Source organism: Anolis sagrei, chromosome 2 (assembly GCF_037176765.1).
Source record: "Anolis sagrei isolate rAnoSag1 chromosome 2, rAnoSag1.mat, whole genome shotgun sequence".
Classification (NCBI taxonomy): domain Eukaryota; kingdom Metazoa; phylum Chordata; class Lepidosauria; order Squamata; family Dactyloidae; genus Anolis; species Anolis sagrei.
The window spans coordinates 301,407,549-301,420,723 of NC_090022.1; positions in this window are offsets into that span (position 1 = coordinate 301,407,549).

Below are 13,175 nucleotides of genomic sequence, written 5' to 3' on the forward strand. Positions count from 1 at the left end.
TTGCATTTCAGTGTCAATGTTGATATCTGTAGACAGTCCACGTTTTGCAGGCGTAGAGCAGGGTCGGGAGGACAATAGCTTTGCAAACAAGCCCCTTGGTCTCCCTACAGATGTCCCGGTCCTCAAACACTCTCTGCTTCATTGGGAAGAATGCTGCACTCGCAGAGCTCAGGCAGTGTTGCATTTCAGTGTCAATGTTGATATCTGTAGACAGTCCACGTTTTGCAGGCGTATAGCAGGGTCGGGAGGACAATAGCTTTGCAAACAAGCCCCTTGGTCTCCCTACAGATGTCCCGGTCCTCAAACACTCTCTGCTTCATTTGGAAGAATGATGCACTCGCAGAGCTCAGGCAGTGTTGCATTTCAGTGTCAATGTTGATATCTGTAGACAGTCCACGTTTTGCAGGCGTAGAGCAGGGTTGGGAGGACAATAGCTTTGCAAACAAGCCCCTTGGTCTCCCTACAGATGTCCCGGTCCTCAAACACTCTCTGCTTCATTTGGAAGAATGATGCACTCGCAGAGCTCAGGCAGTGTTGCATTTCAGTGTCAATGTTGATATCTGTAGACAGTCCACGTTTTGCAGGCGTAGAGCAGGGTCGGGAGGACAATAGCTTTGCAAACAATCCCCTTGGTCTCCCTACAGATGTCCCAGTCCTCAAACACTCTCTGCTTCATTTGGAAGAATGGTGCACTCGCAGAGCTCAGGCAGTGTTGCATTTCAGTGTCAATGTTGATATCTGTAGACAGTCCACGTTTTGCAGGCGTAGAGCAGGGTTGGGAGGACAATAGCTTTTCAAACAAGCCCCTTGGTCTCCCTACAGATGTCCCGGTCCTCAAACACTCTCTGCTTCATTTGGAAGAATGCTGCACTCGCAGAGCTCAGGCAGTGTTGCATTTCAGTGTCAATGTTGATATCTGTAGACAGTCCACGTTTTGCAGGCGTATAGCAGGGTCGGGAGGACAATAGCTTTGCAAACAAGCCCCTTGGTCTCCCTACAGATGTCCCGGTCCTCAAACACTCTCTGCTTCATTTGGAAGAATGATGCACTCGCAGAGCTCAGGCAGTGTTGCATTTCAGTGTCAATGTTGATATCTGTAGACAGTCCACGTTTTGCAGGCGTAGAGCAGGGTCGGGAGGACAATAGCTTTGCAAACAATCCCCTTGGTCTCCCTACAGATGTCCCAGTCCTCAAACACTCTCTGCTTCATTTGGAAGAATGGTGCACTCGCAGAGCTCAGGCAGTGTTGCATTTCAGTGTCAATGTTGATATCTGTAGACAGTCCACGTTTTGCAGGCGTAGAGCAGGGTTGGGAGGACAATAGCTTTTCAAACAAGCCCCTTGGTCTCCCTACAGATGTCCCGGTCCTCAAACACTCTCTGCTTCATTTGGAAGAATGCTGCACTCGCAGAGCTCAGGCAGTGTTGCATTTCAGTGTCAATGTTGATATCTGTAGACAGTCCACGTTTTGCAGGCGTAGAGCAGGGTTGGGAGGACAATAGCTTTGCAAACAAGCCCCTTGGTCTCCCTACAGATGTCCCGGTCCTCAAACACTCTCTGCTTCATTTGGAAGAATGCTGCACTCGCAGAGCTCAGGCAGTGTTGCATTTCAGTGTCAATGTTGATATCTGTAGACAGTCCACGTTTTGCAGGCGTAGAGCAGGGTTGGGAGGACAATAGCTTTGCAAACAAGCCCCTTGGTCTCCCTACAGATATCCCGGTCCTCAAACACTCTCTGCTTCATTTGGAAGAATGCTGCACTTGCAGAGCTCAGGCAGTGTTGCATTTCAGTGTCAATGTTGATATCTGTAGACAGTCCAGGTTTTGCAGGCGTAGAGCAGGGTTGGGAGGACAATAGCTTTGTAAACAAGCACCTTGGTCTCCTACGGATGTCCCGGTCCTCAAACACTCTCTGCTTCGTTCGGGAAAATGCTTTCATAGAATCATAGCATTGGAAGAGACCTCATGGGCCATCCAGTCCAACCCCATTCTGCCAAGAAGCAGGAACATTGCATTCAAATCACCCCTGACAGATGGCCATCCAGCCTCTGTTTAAAAGCTTCTGCACTTGCAGAGCTCAGGCGGTGTTGTATTTCAGTGTAAAATGTTGACTTTTGTGGAGAGATGGCTGCCAAGGGAGCGGAAATGGTCCACATTTTCTAATGTTACACCATTAAGCTGTATCTTTGGCATTGGTGAGTGCTGGAAGAGCACTTTGGTTTTCTCAATGTTCAATGAGATGTCGAACCTTTCGTCTGCTTCTGCGAAGGTGTTGAGAGTGGCTTGCAGGTCTGAGAGCGGCTATAGACAATTGCACCCAGGAGATGGTGCTGCGTCCCTTCTTCTGGTTGCCTTCCAAATGATGATTCATGAGCACAAGGATCCCCAGGACTGAAAAAGAAAGTCGTGCCACACTTTAGAAATGTTTTGTCAAGCCAACAGATTGCTTATAGTCATGAGAATTTGTGGATTAAGCTCTCTTTGCTCAGGCGCATCTGGAGGGGCGGAACGTAGTCTGCAAAACCCATGTTTGCATGAACCTCTTTGTCTTGAAGCTGCCACATGTCATCGTAGTTTTACACAACGACAGCTTTGGAAGGCATCACTTACAAAAGGGCTCAGGGTTCACATGGTGGTGGGGCTGACGAGCAGAAAGGGAATGTTGCTACTGCTATGCGTCAGCTCCAATTTAGGATGCCTCTCCAAAGAAGCCTGGGTTGCAGAGCATGGAGCTATGGTGGCGCAGCGGGTTAAACCACTGAGGTGCTGAACTTGCTGACTAAAAGGTTGGTGATTCGAATCCGCAGGACGGGGTGAGCTCCCATTGTTAGCTCCAGCTTCTCCCAACCTAACAGTTCGAAAACATGCAACTGTGAGTATAGAATCATAGAATCAAAGAGTTGGAAGAGACCTCCTGGGCCATCCAGTCCAACCCCATTCTGCCAAGAAGCAGGAATATTGCATTCAAATCACCCCTGACAGATGGCCATCCAGCCTCTGAACCTTTCTGTTTAAAAGCTTCCAAAGAAGGATCCTCTACCACACTCCGGGGCAGAGAGTTCCACTGCTGAACGGCTCTCACAGTCAGGAAGTTCTTCCTCGTGTTCAGGTGGAATCTCCTTTCTTGCAGTTTGAAGCCATTGTTCCACGTCCTAGTCTCCAGGGAAGCAGGAAGGAAGCTTGCTCCCTCCTCCCTGTGGTTTCCTCTCACATATTTATACATGGCTATCATATCTCCTCTCAGCCTTCTCTTCTTCAGGCTAAACCTGATATCGAGCTCTTTTTGGGGGCACTCCCAGCGAGGAGAGTCCCTAGAGACCGCGAAAAGGGTCCCGGCAGGGCAATGGAGAAGCGAAAGCAGCAGAGATGCTCCAAACGCGCTTGTCAAAATCAGCTGTTGATGGGTTTGACAGCCGTCAAGAGCTGTCAGTGGACCTTTCCGAACCCGGAAGTAGGCGAAAAAAGGTGGCTTCCCGTGGGGCTATCGGCTTGAAACTTGGTGGGGATCCTTTGGAGGCCCCCCTCGACTAGGGGCACGACGCTTCCTCCTCCTTGATGTTCTGGAAGGGGGTGGACCGGTGGGCCCAGGAACTGGAGGGTCCTTCGGTGGCAACTTCCGGAATAGAAGCCGCAGATCCTCCCCCGGCTCTACAGCCCACTGTTCGCCGTCACCTTCTCCCTCTGCGGTCCCCACTTGTGGCTCTGGGGCGAGTTTCAGCCTGGAATGGTGGACCCAGGACCGGATACCAGCTACCTTAGCCGCAGTGTGGGTAGTGAGCAGGATCTGGTGGGGCCCGACCCACTTTTCTGTCAGTGCCTCCGGTCGATAGGTTCGAACCAGGACCCAATCACCGATAGAGAAGTTGTGGACAGGGGCATCCAAAGGAACAGGAAGATGAGAAAGCAGGTACCTGTTCAGAGAGGAGAGGATAGAAGTGAGAAAAGACAGTCTTTCTCTGATGCTCTCGGATCCCACCTCATGCAGGTGTTCAGCCTTGAGGGGGACCCGGGAGGAGGGGAAAGGCCTACCATAGAGGATCTCAAAAGGGCTCAACTTCAAACCCTTCCTAGGAGCAGCCCTGATTCGAGTGAGAGCTAGTGGGAGGGCATCTGGCCAGGGCAGGCTCGCCTGCTGACAGATCTTAGCCAATTGCCTCTTGATGGTTTGGTTCATCCGCTCGACCTTCCCGCTTGCCTCAGGGTGCCAGCTGGTATGCAGGTTCCACTGGATCTGGAGGGCCTGAGCGACCTGCTGGGTGACCTTGGAGATGAAAGATGCTCCGTTATCTGAGGAGAGGCAGATGGGCAATCCGAAGCGGGGGATGATGTGATTGAGCAGGGCGTGGCTCACCTCCTTGGCAGCACAGGTGTAGCAAGGGAAAGCCTCAGGCCACCCACTGTAACAGTCCACAAACACCAGCAGATATTTGTACTTCCGACTAGAGGGCAGCTCTGCGAAGTCCACCTGCCACACCTGTCCTGGTTGGAGGCCTGACTTGAGATGCCCCACTTCTGGCCGTTTCTGGATCTTGGGGTTGTTCTTGAGGCAGAGGAGACACCGGCGACAAGCCCAAATGGACTGCTGGGCCATGCGGGGGCCGATGAAGAGAGTCCTGAGATGCTCCAGCATAGCATCATGGCCCCAGTGGGTGCTCTTGTGGAGGCGCAGGGCCACTTCACGCATAAGGGGATCAGTCAGCAACAGACGGCCTTGGTTGTCCTTCCACCAGCCTTCCTCCTGCTTCAGACCCTCTCCCTTCGCGAACTCCTCATCCATGGCTCCATACACAGGGAGAGAAGTCACAGTGGTGTCTGGGATCAAGGCACCAAGGAAGGTGGGCTCCCGGTTGGCAGCCGCCTTGGCTGCAGCATCGGCTCTTCGATTCCCCTTAGCTGTGTCCTGGTCCCCGGTCTGGTGCCCCCTGCAGTGGATGACAGCTACTGCAGCAGGCTTACAGACAGCCTCCAAGAGTCTTAGAATTTCAGCCTGATGCTTCACGGGGCTGCCAGCTGTTGTCAGCAGCCCCCTCTCCTTCCAAATAGCCCCATGAGCGTGGAGCACATGGAAGGCAAACTTAGAGTCTGTATAGATGTTGGCAGTCTTTCCCTCGGCCAGCTCCAGAGCTCTGGCGAGGGCGATGAGCTCTGCCTTCTGGGCGGAGGTGCCAGGAGGAAGCGGTTCAGCCTCAATGGTGTCCCAGAGAGTGACCACGGCATACCCGGCTCTCCTCTCGCCCTGATGACAGCTGCTGCTGCCGTCGGTGAAGAACTCAAGCTCAGCATCAGGAAGGGGCTGGTCCTTGAGGTCAGGGCGGCTGGAGTAGACTTCTTCGATGGTGGCAATGCAGTCATGGGGCTCCTGGTCGTCTCCTTCAGCCAGGTCGATGGGCATCAGGGTGGCAGGGTTGAGACAGTTGGTGGTGGCCAGGGTGAGGTCTCCTTGGTCGATGAGCAGGGCCTGGTAGCGCGTGAGCCGGCCGGCGGACAGCCAGTTGGTCCCCTTGGCATCCAGGACCGCCAAGACACTGTGGGGAACGTAGACGGTCGTCGGTTGGCCCAACGTCAGCTTCCTGGCCTCCTCAGCTATCAAGGCAGTTGCAGCCACGGCTCTCAGGCAGGCAGGCCACCCGAGGCTGGTGTTGTCTAGGCGCTTGGAGAAGTATGCGACTGGCCTCTTGGTGCTGCCCAGTGGTTGCGTGAGCACCCCCGCTGCCACCCCCTGGCGTTCATGGACATAGAGGAAGAAGGGCTTGGTCATGTCGGGAAGTCCCAGGGCAGGGGCCGACAGCAGGGCTCTCTTGATGGCTTCAAAGGCCGCCCTGCATTCAGCTGACCAGACCAGAAACGTCTCTGGCCCCGACGTCGCTTCATACAGGGGCTTGGCAATCAGTCCAAAGCCTGGAACCCAGATCCTACAAAATGACGCCATGCCCAAAAAGCCCCTCAGCTGTTTCTTCGTCCTGGGCTCCCTGACCCTGCAGATGGCCTCCTTCCTCTCTGGCCCCAACGCCCTCTGCCCTTGGCTGACGTCAAACCCCAGGTACCTCACAGTGTCCTTGCAGATCTGGGCCTTCTTCTTGGATACCTTGAAGCCAGCTTCCCCCAGGAAGTTGAGGAGGCTGATGGTGAGACGTTCACAGGTATCCTGGTCCCCACAACAAAGTAGCAGGTCGTCAATATACTGCAGCAGGACCCCCTGGTCACGATCAGGCCACTTCTCCAACTCAGAGGCGAGGCTTTGGCTGAAGATGGTAGGGCTGGACGTGAAGCCTTGAGGCAGAACCTGCCAGCAAAGTTGCACCCGCCTGGCAGTGCCCACATGCTCCCACTCGAATGCAAAGATCTCCTGGCTATCCTTGTGGAGAGGGATTGAGAAGAAAGCATCCTTCAAATCCAAAACAGTAAAGCAAGAACAGGAAGGAGGAATAGTAGAGAGTAAAGTGTAAGGGTTGGGCACCACAGGGTGCAGATCCACCACCACAGCATTGATAGCCCTCAGGTCCTGAACAAAACGATATTCAGAACCATCACCTTTTCGGACTGGGAGGACTGGGGTGTTGAATGGGGAGGCACACTCTCTCAGCAGGGAGTGTTCCAGGAAATTGTCAATAATGGGCTGGAGGCCCTTCCTAGCTTCCATGGGAATCCTATACTGGGGGATCCTGGGGGGAGTGATGTCAGGTTTGAGGGTGATTGAGACAGGGGCAATGTTCTTAGCCCTTCCCGGGATCCCATCTGCCCAAACTATGGGATCCACCTGCTGTAGGACTGCCAGAGGGATCAGATCAGCCTCTGGGCTGGGCTGATGGAGAAGGAAGGCCTGAGCTCTCCATCCTTCCTCCTCAGGCACTGCTAGGATGATCTTTTCTGGCCCAAAGGCGACCTGGGCCCTAATTTTACAAAGGATATCCCTGCCCAGAAGGGGGACAGGACACTCTGGCATGTAGAGGAACTCGTGGGACAAGGTCCTTCCCCCCACTTCACACTCCATGGGCTTCATGAAGGAGCGCTCTGCCTCTTTCCCCGAGACCCCAACTACCTGAGCCTTCCTGCTCCCCAATTCTGTTCCTCTGAACCCCTCTGTGAGCACTGAGTGGGTGGCCCCACAATCCAGGAGGAAGTCGACAGTCCTCCTCCCAAACTTCAATGGCACAATGGGGTCAGAGGGTGCCAGGGAGATCCTTCTTCCTAGTCACAGGACCCTCTCGTGGGCCCTCCTTTCCCTTTCCTCTGGGCAGTCCCTTCTGAAGTGTCCTATCTTCTTGCACCCAAAGCATTGGACGCCCCTCTGGCCCCCTTGCCTCCCCTGATTCCGATCCCCCCCATTCTGCCTGTCTCTGTTGTCCCTGTGGCCCCTCCCCCCTTCCCTGTCCGCCAGAGCGGCCAGCATGCAAGTGGCCTGAACCTCAGCCTGTGCCCTTCGGTCATCCTCCTCCTTCTGAGCAGCGGCGTCCTCCCGGTTGTGGAAGACCTTGAAAGCTATATTGATGAGCTGGGAGATAGGCATTGCCTCCCCTCCCTCAATTTTCTGGAGTTTGAGTTTGATGTCCCTGGTGGACTTCCCAATGAAAAGGGTGTTCAGCATGCGCTGGCTGTCGGGGTCAGTGGGGTCAATGTTGGTCCAGTTCTTGGCCATCCGACACATCCGGTCGTAAAAGTCCGAAGGACTCTCGTCCGGCTTCTGTTGAATGTCAAGAAGCTTGGAGAGGTTCAAGGGGCGAGGGTATACCAAAGGTACACCCACCAAGATATGGCGATGGAAACTCTTTAGAGCCTTCCTGCCATCTTCTGTGTTGAAATTCCACCCAGGGTCTTCCTTGATGGGAAAAACGGCCTCCCTGTCCTCACTATCGTCCACCTCCCCCTTCATGGCTTCAGCCTGAGCAGCGGCCAGCAGGCGGCGCTTCTCTTCCTGGGTGAGAAGTGAGCCCAGAAGGGTCATGACATCCCCCCATGTGGGGCGATGAGTTAGGAAAATGGTTTTGAGCAACTCGTACATCTCGGTGGGATCCTGGGAAAGAGGAGCTGTGTTCCTCTTCCAATTGATGAGGTCTGAGGTAGTGAAGGGGACATGCACGAGGAAAGAAGTGCCTCCTGGCCCCACTGTCTCCCTCAAAGGGGCCTGGATGTGAGCAGGGTGGCTGCGCAAGCTGCCCTTGGTGATAAGGGGTTCAAAGGGATCCTGAGGGTCTGAAGTGACCCTAGGAGAGGCTGCAGGTGGGGCAGGAGAGGGGATCAAAGGTTGCTCACTAGGGGGAGGGGCTCTGGAAGCGCCTTGGTGGCAGCAGGGGGAATGGGAAGGTGCTGGGGCACAGATGGCAGGGAGCCTGGGTTGGGGGGCGAAACAGGGGGCGAGGGGGTCAAGTTCCCTCAGGGAGAGGGGCTCCAGCCGTGGGCTGGGGCACCTTTTAGGGGTCTGAGCGGGAGGAGGGAGGGGATCAAGAGGGGTGCTGTGTCTGGCCGGGGCGAAAGAGGAAGAGGAGGAGGAGGGCGGGCAGCTGAGGCTCAACGAGGGGGTCCTGGAGGAGCTGGGGGGAGAGGAAGGGGTTGGAGTGGGGCTGTAGAGAGGAGCAGATGGCAGTGGAGGGTACAAGGGGGTGGAGGCGCTCTGGATGGAGGGCCCGGACTTTGCCGAGGGAGAGGTCCCTGCTGGGGAAGATCTGGGCTGGCTGGGTGCCTGGGCTGGGGAAGACAAGAGGGCAGGAATCCCTGGGAGGAGGGATTCCGAAGGAGAGGTTGTAGAGGAGGGCTCAGGGGAGGTTACAGGAGGGGAAAAGGGAAGGCTGGGGCGGTAGGGAGGGGGATAAGCAAGTGTGTCAAGGAGGTCCTCCTCGGGGGGAGGCAAAGGGTCTGGAGGGGGGTTTCCCGGGGGTTGGGGTTTCGTTCCCTTCTCCTTGCATGGTAGGAGTTGGACACGACTACCCCCTTCTACCTCCTTCCGGTGCAGGGCGAAAAAGCAAGAAGCATAGGCTAGCTCGGCCCATTTGGCCCTGGCACAACAGTCCTGCTGGAGCTTCAAGATGAGCTCCGGATCAGTGCTGCCATGAGGGGGCCACGAAGCTCCGCCTTCCAAGGGCCTGGTAGGCCACTTTTTCATGCTATATTTCGCCATACTGGCCTGCGTCAGCGATCGTGACGCGATACTGTCCCACTCTGCCAGTATCCTTCCCAATGGTGTTTCTGAGGGGACAGTACGATTGACCCCAGAATAACAGGCGGCGCCCATCTCTCTCTGGTAGCCCCACAAACCAGTGGCTAATCAGGGTGGCCCCCCCAACCGCAAGGCAGGCCAGAGCCTGAATGGTTCCTAGCAGGAGAGCTCGGGGCGATCAGCCCTTGGCAGCTAGGCAGACTCGAAAGGGAAAGGGCTCCCTTTCCTTGCGTAGCTCCAGCCAAGGCCGCAAAAGCGAGCTGAGTTGCTATTCCGGGCCTCAAACGTGGATGTTCACTACCCCCCGCCAGGAATTTGTTACCGAGACCTAGAGAATCCCTCCCCAGTGGGCCAACTCCGAAGCTGGTTCAGGAAGCCTAGAATCCCCTCCCACCTGACAGCCAAGGTAGCCCACGGTTGATTTCTTACCCGTCCGGACGTTTTCTTCCCCCCTTTCTGCGTCGGTCGCTCCTCTTCCTGGAAGTCCTTAGACCAAGGCTTCCCTGGCGCTCCTTTGTGCCGAAACCCTAGGTCAGAGCTTGGGAGGAGGTGGCTGCGGGAGAATTTGTAGTTTTGGTTAGCTGGTCAAATGAAAGTCCGAATTGGGAGAGGCGCCTCTTTTCCCGAGCCGCTCCTCCTTTGCTGCTGGCCCAAAGAATCAGACCAAGGCGCCTGCTTGAAAATTTAGGCTATAATTTAGTCTGGAACCTCAAGCAGAGTCCCTTCGTGGTCGCCAAATGATATCGAGCTCTTTTTGGGGGCACTCCCAGCGAGGAGAGTCCCTAGAGACCGCGAAAAGGGTCCCGGCCTTGGTGAGCTGCCAATGGATGCCAATTCAAAAAGACACGAAAACGTTGAAAATCAATCTCACCAGAGGCTGAAGAGGAGATCTGCGATCGAGGCGTTTATTTTGCGATTCAGCTGAAAAGGATGCATTAAAGGGATGAATCCACAATAAGCATGCAGTACAGTGAATTTCAGGTATATTTATACAGGCAAAACAAAGAAATCCTGGTTTGAATCTCCCTCCCGCCTCCTGTCAGTCCCCTCTGTCCTGATTGGCCGGCTCCAGAACAGCTGGGAGGAGGCTTGGCCGCTGGTCCCGCCTTCCCTCCAATCGCCGGCCGCTGTCGCCTCCAGGGGGCCAATCAGAGCCCTCGGAGCGCCTCCGGAGATTGTCCAATCGGCGGCCAGGAGGCGGGACGTATCTTGACAGCGCAGAGGGGCGGACTTGCCTGGAGGCGTCCGCCAGCTGATTGAACACCTTTTGTTCTTCGCACGGCAGGGAGGCGGAAGGGGAGACAAGGGATTTCCTGGGTTCCGATAAGGATGTGTATAGGAAAATAAGGGTAGCTATGGGTGGTGTCTGGATCTCAACCCTGTCGCGAAGGGAGTCCTTTGTCACAGGGGAGCGTACACAAAACACCATGATTGGATTAATCAGTCTGTTTTTCCGGCCTTTTGGCTGACAGATTTCTGGCTTTTGTTCGTCCGACTCTGAGAACAAAGCCATAGATCTGCCAGTATTTGTCCATGCAATGTAAATATGAATGGAGTCTCTTCCAAGGAGATTGGATTTCCTTAACTGTAATCCCAGGTCGCATACTCTTTTATAGGGTAAAGTTCAGGGGGGAAAGGCAAGGAAAAGGGGGTTGAAGGTACATCTCATTTCATCTCATTTTTATATATTTCATGCACATATTCTTTACAGATTCTTATAACTCATAGATTCCACAGGAAAGATCCCCATCCCATCCCAGCAAGGTTTATTAGAAAAGACCGCAGAGATTGATAAAGGCAATCAATAGAGTTCTTGAGGTATGATCCTCTTCAGCGAAGGCACACACACACACAGGCGGTGGGGGGGGGGGGTGGCACTCTCCCCAAGCGGCTTGGCTTTTTGGTTCATGAAGGAAGTCCGTGATGTTAGGCCACCAAGTCAATCAGAGAAGGCAGAAGGGTCCGCAGAAGAATCGGCAAATGGTGGAGAGTGGAGCAATGTCCTTCAGAGAACCGCATTTCCCAGTTAAGGCCTGGGAAGCATCTGGCCCCCTCCTCGGGGCTGCTGCAGCCGGCTCCCGCGGGGAAGCGAGAAAGAACTCAGCCACTGACAATCAGCTGTTTCTCTGCAAGACAGAAGTTCTCGGAACAAAACTAATTTTTCTCCCGGGAGAAGCAGCCCAAAACAGGGAAACGGAGATGGCAGATAGACTTGGAGTTAGTCATAGAGCAAAGCAAAATTGGAACGGCGGTGATCCGCCATGTTATGCGTTTTTGGTGGATAGCGGGGTTTGCAATGGAGGTTTCCCTATCCGCGTTCTGGCCAAACGCAGATTCGGGGTCCGGGGGGGGGGGGGCATCTGGAGACGCCCCCCGCAGGCTCACGGCCCTCCGGAGCCCAGAAAGGAGTTTATGGAAACGTTCATGGAGTGCTGAGCCAGGAAGGGATACAAAAGTAGCAAGCGGAAAGACAAAAAGTTTCAAGTTTCAAGTGTTTTATTAGGGAATGATACAAAGTAAGGGAAGGGAAAGTTAGTTGAGACTGCAGGCATTTCTGGTCTTGGAGCTGGCGGCTGAGGCACATTCCATCTGCTGGCCCCAAAGCTCGGCCCAGGAACTGCGGAACTCCCTGCTGCAGTTCATACCAATGTAAAGGCTGGGCTGCCGACAGCGTCAGCTGTCAAACCTGCCCAGCTCCTTAAGCCACTCTTCATAGGGCTTGTTCTCCAGCCCTTGATCATTTTAGTTACCCTCCTCTGGACACATTCCAGCTTGTCAATATCTCTCTTCAATTGTGGTGAATCTTCTTTGGGGTGACACCTTCTGCTGTCAAGAATTCAATGGTTGCACGTTGCTTAAGTCGCATTGACCGACCACCTGAGCAGGGTTCCATACTTTGCACTTTAACAACACAACCGTTCAATGCTAAGGCTTCCCACCAAAATGGAACTGTAGAGGAGAGTCTACTGAACAAGCCAGTACCTGCCGCATACGTTGCTTAAGTCACATTGACTGACCGTCTGCGCAGGGTTTCACACTTTGCACTTTAACAACACAACCGTTCAATGCTAAGGCTTCCCACCAAAATGGAACTGTAGAGGAGAGTCTACTGAACAAGCCAGTACCTGCCACATACGTTGCTTAAGTCGCATTGACCGACCATCTGGGCAGGGTTCCATATTTCGCAATTTAACAACACAACCGTTCAATGCTAAGGCTTCCCACCAAAATGGAACTGTAGAGGAGAGTCTACTGAACAAGCCAATACCTGCCGCATACGTTGCTTAAGTCACATTGACCGACCGTCTTGGCAGGGTTCCATACTTCGCACTTTAACAACACAACCATTCAATGCTAAGGCTTCCTGCCAAAATGGAACTGTAGAGGAGAGTCTACTGAACAAGCCAGTACCTGCCGCATACGTTGCTTAAGTTGCATTGACCGACCACCTGCGCAGGGTTCCATACTTTGCACTTTAACAACACAACCATTCATTGCTAAGGCTTCCTGCCAAAATGGAACTGTAGAGGAGAGTCTACTGAACCAGCCAGTACCTGCCGCATACGTTGCTTAAGTCGCATTGACCGACCGTCTGGGCAGGGTTCCATACTTTGCACTTTAACAACACAACTGTTCATTGCTAAGGCTTGAACTGTAGAGGAGAGTCTACTGAACAAGCCAGTACCTGCCGCATACCAGTACTGCCATCTGTAAGGTGGAGGCATTACTTTTCAATCAACCCTCGTAGTATATGAGACCCTACATCAGGCTTATGAGGTGTCAATCTGTGCAGAGTTATGGTACCTTGATTGGGGCAGCGCAAAGTGCTCAAATTCACATTGCATCTATGTGCAATGGCTCCACATGTGCTACAAATCTGTGATTGTATATTTACATCTCTGTGTAATGGCTCTACTTAGAGTTAATAATATCTGATTCCATTGGAGTGAATGATATTCTGCTTTGGACAAGAATGCTCAATGACATTCACAGTGGGACTTTCACCGAAGCAAAACAGGCCCAG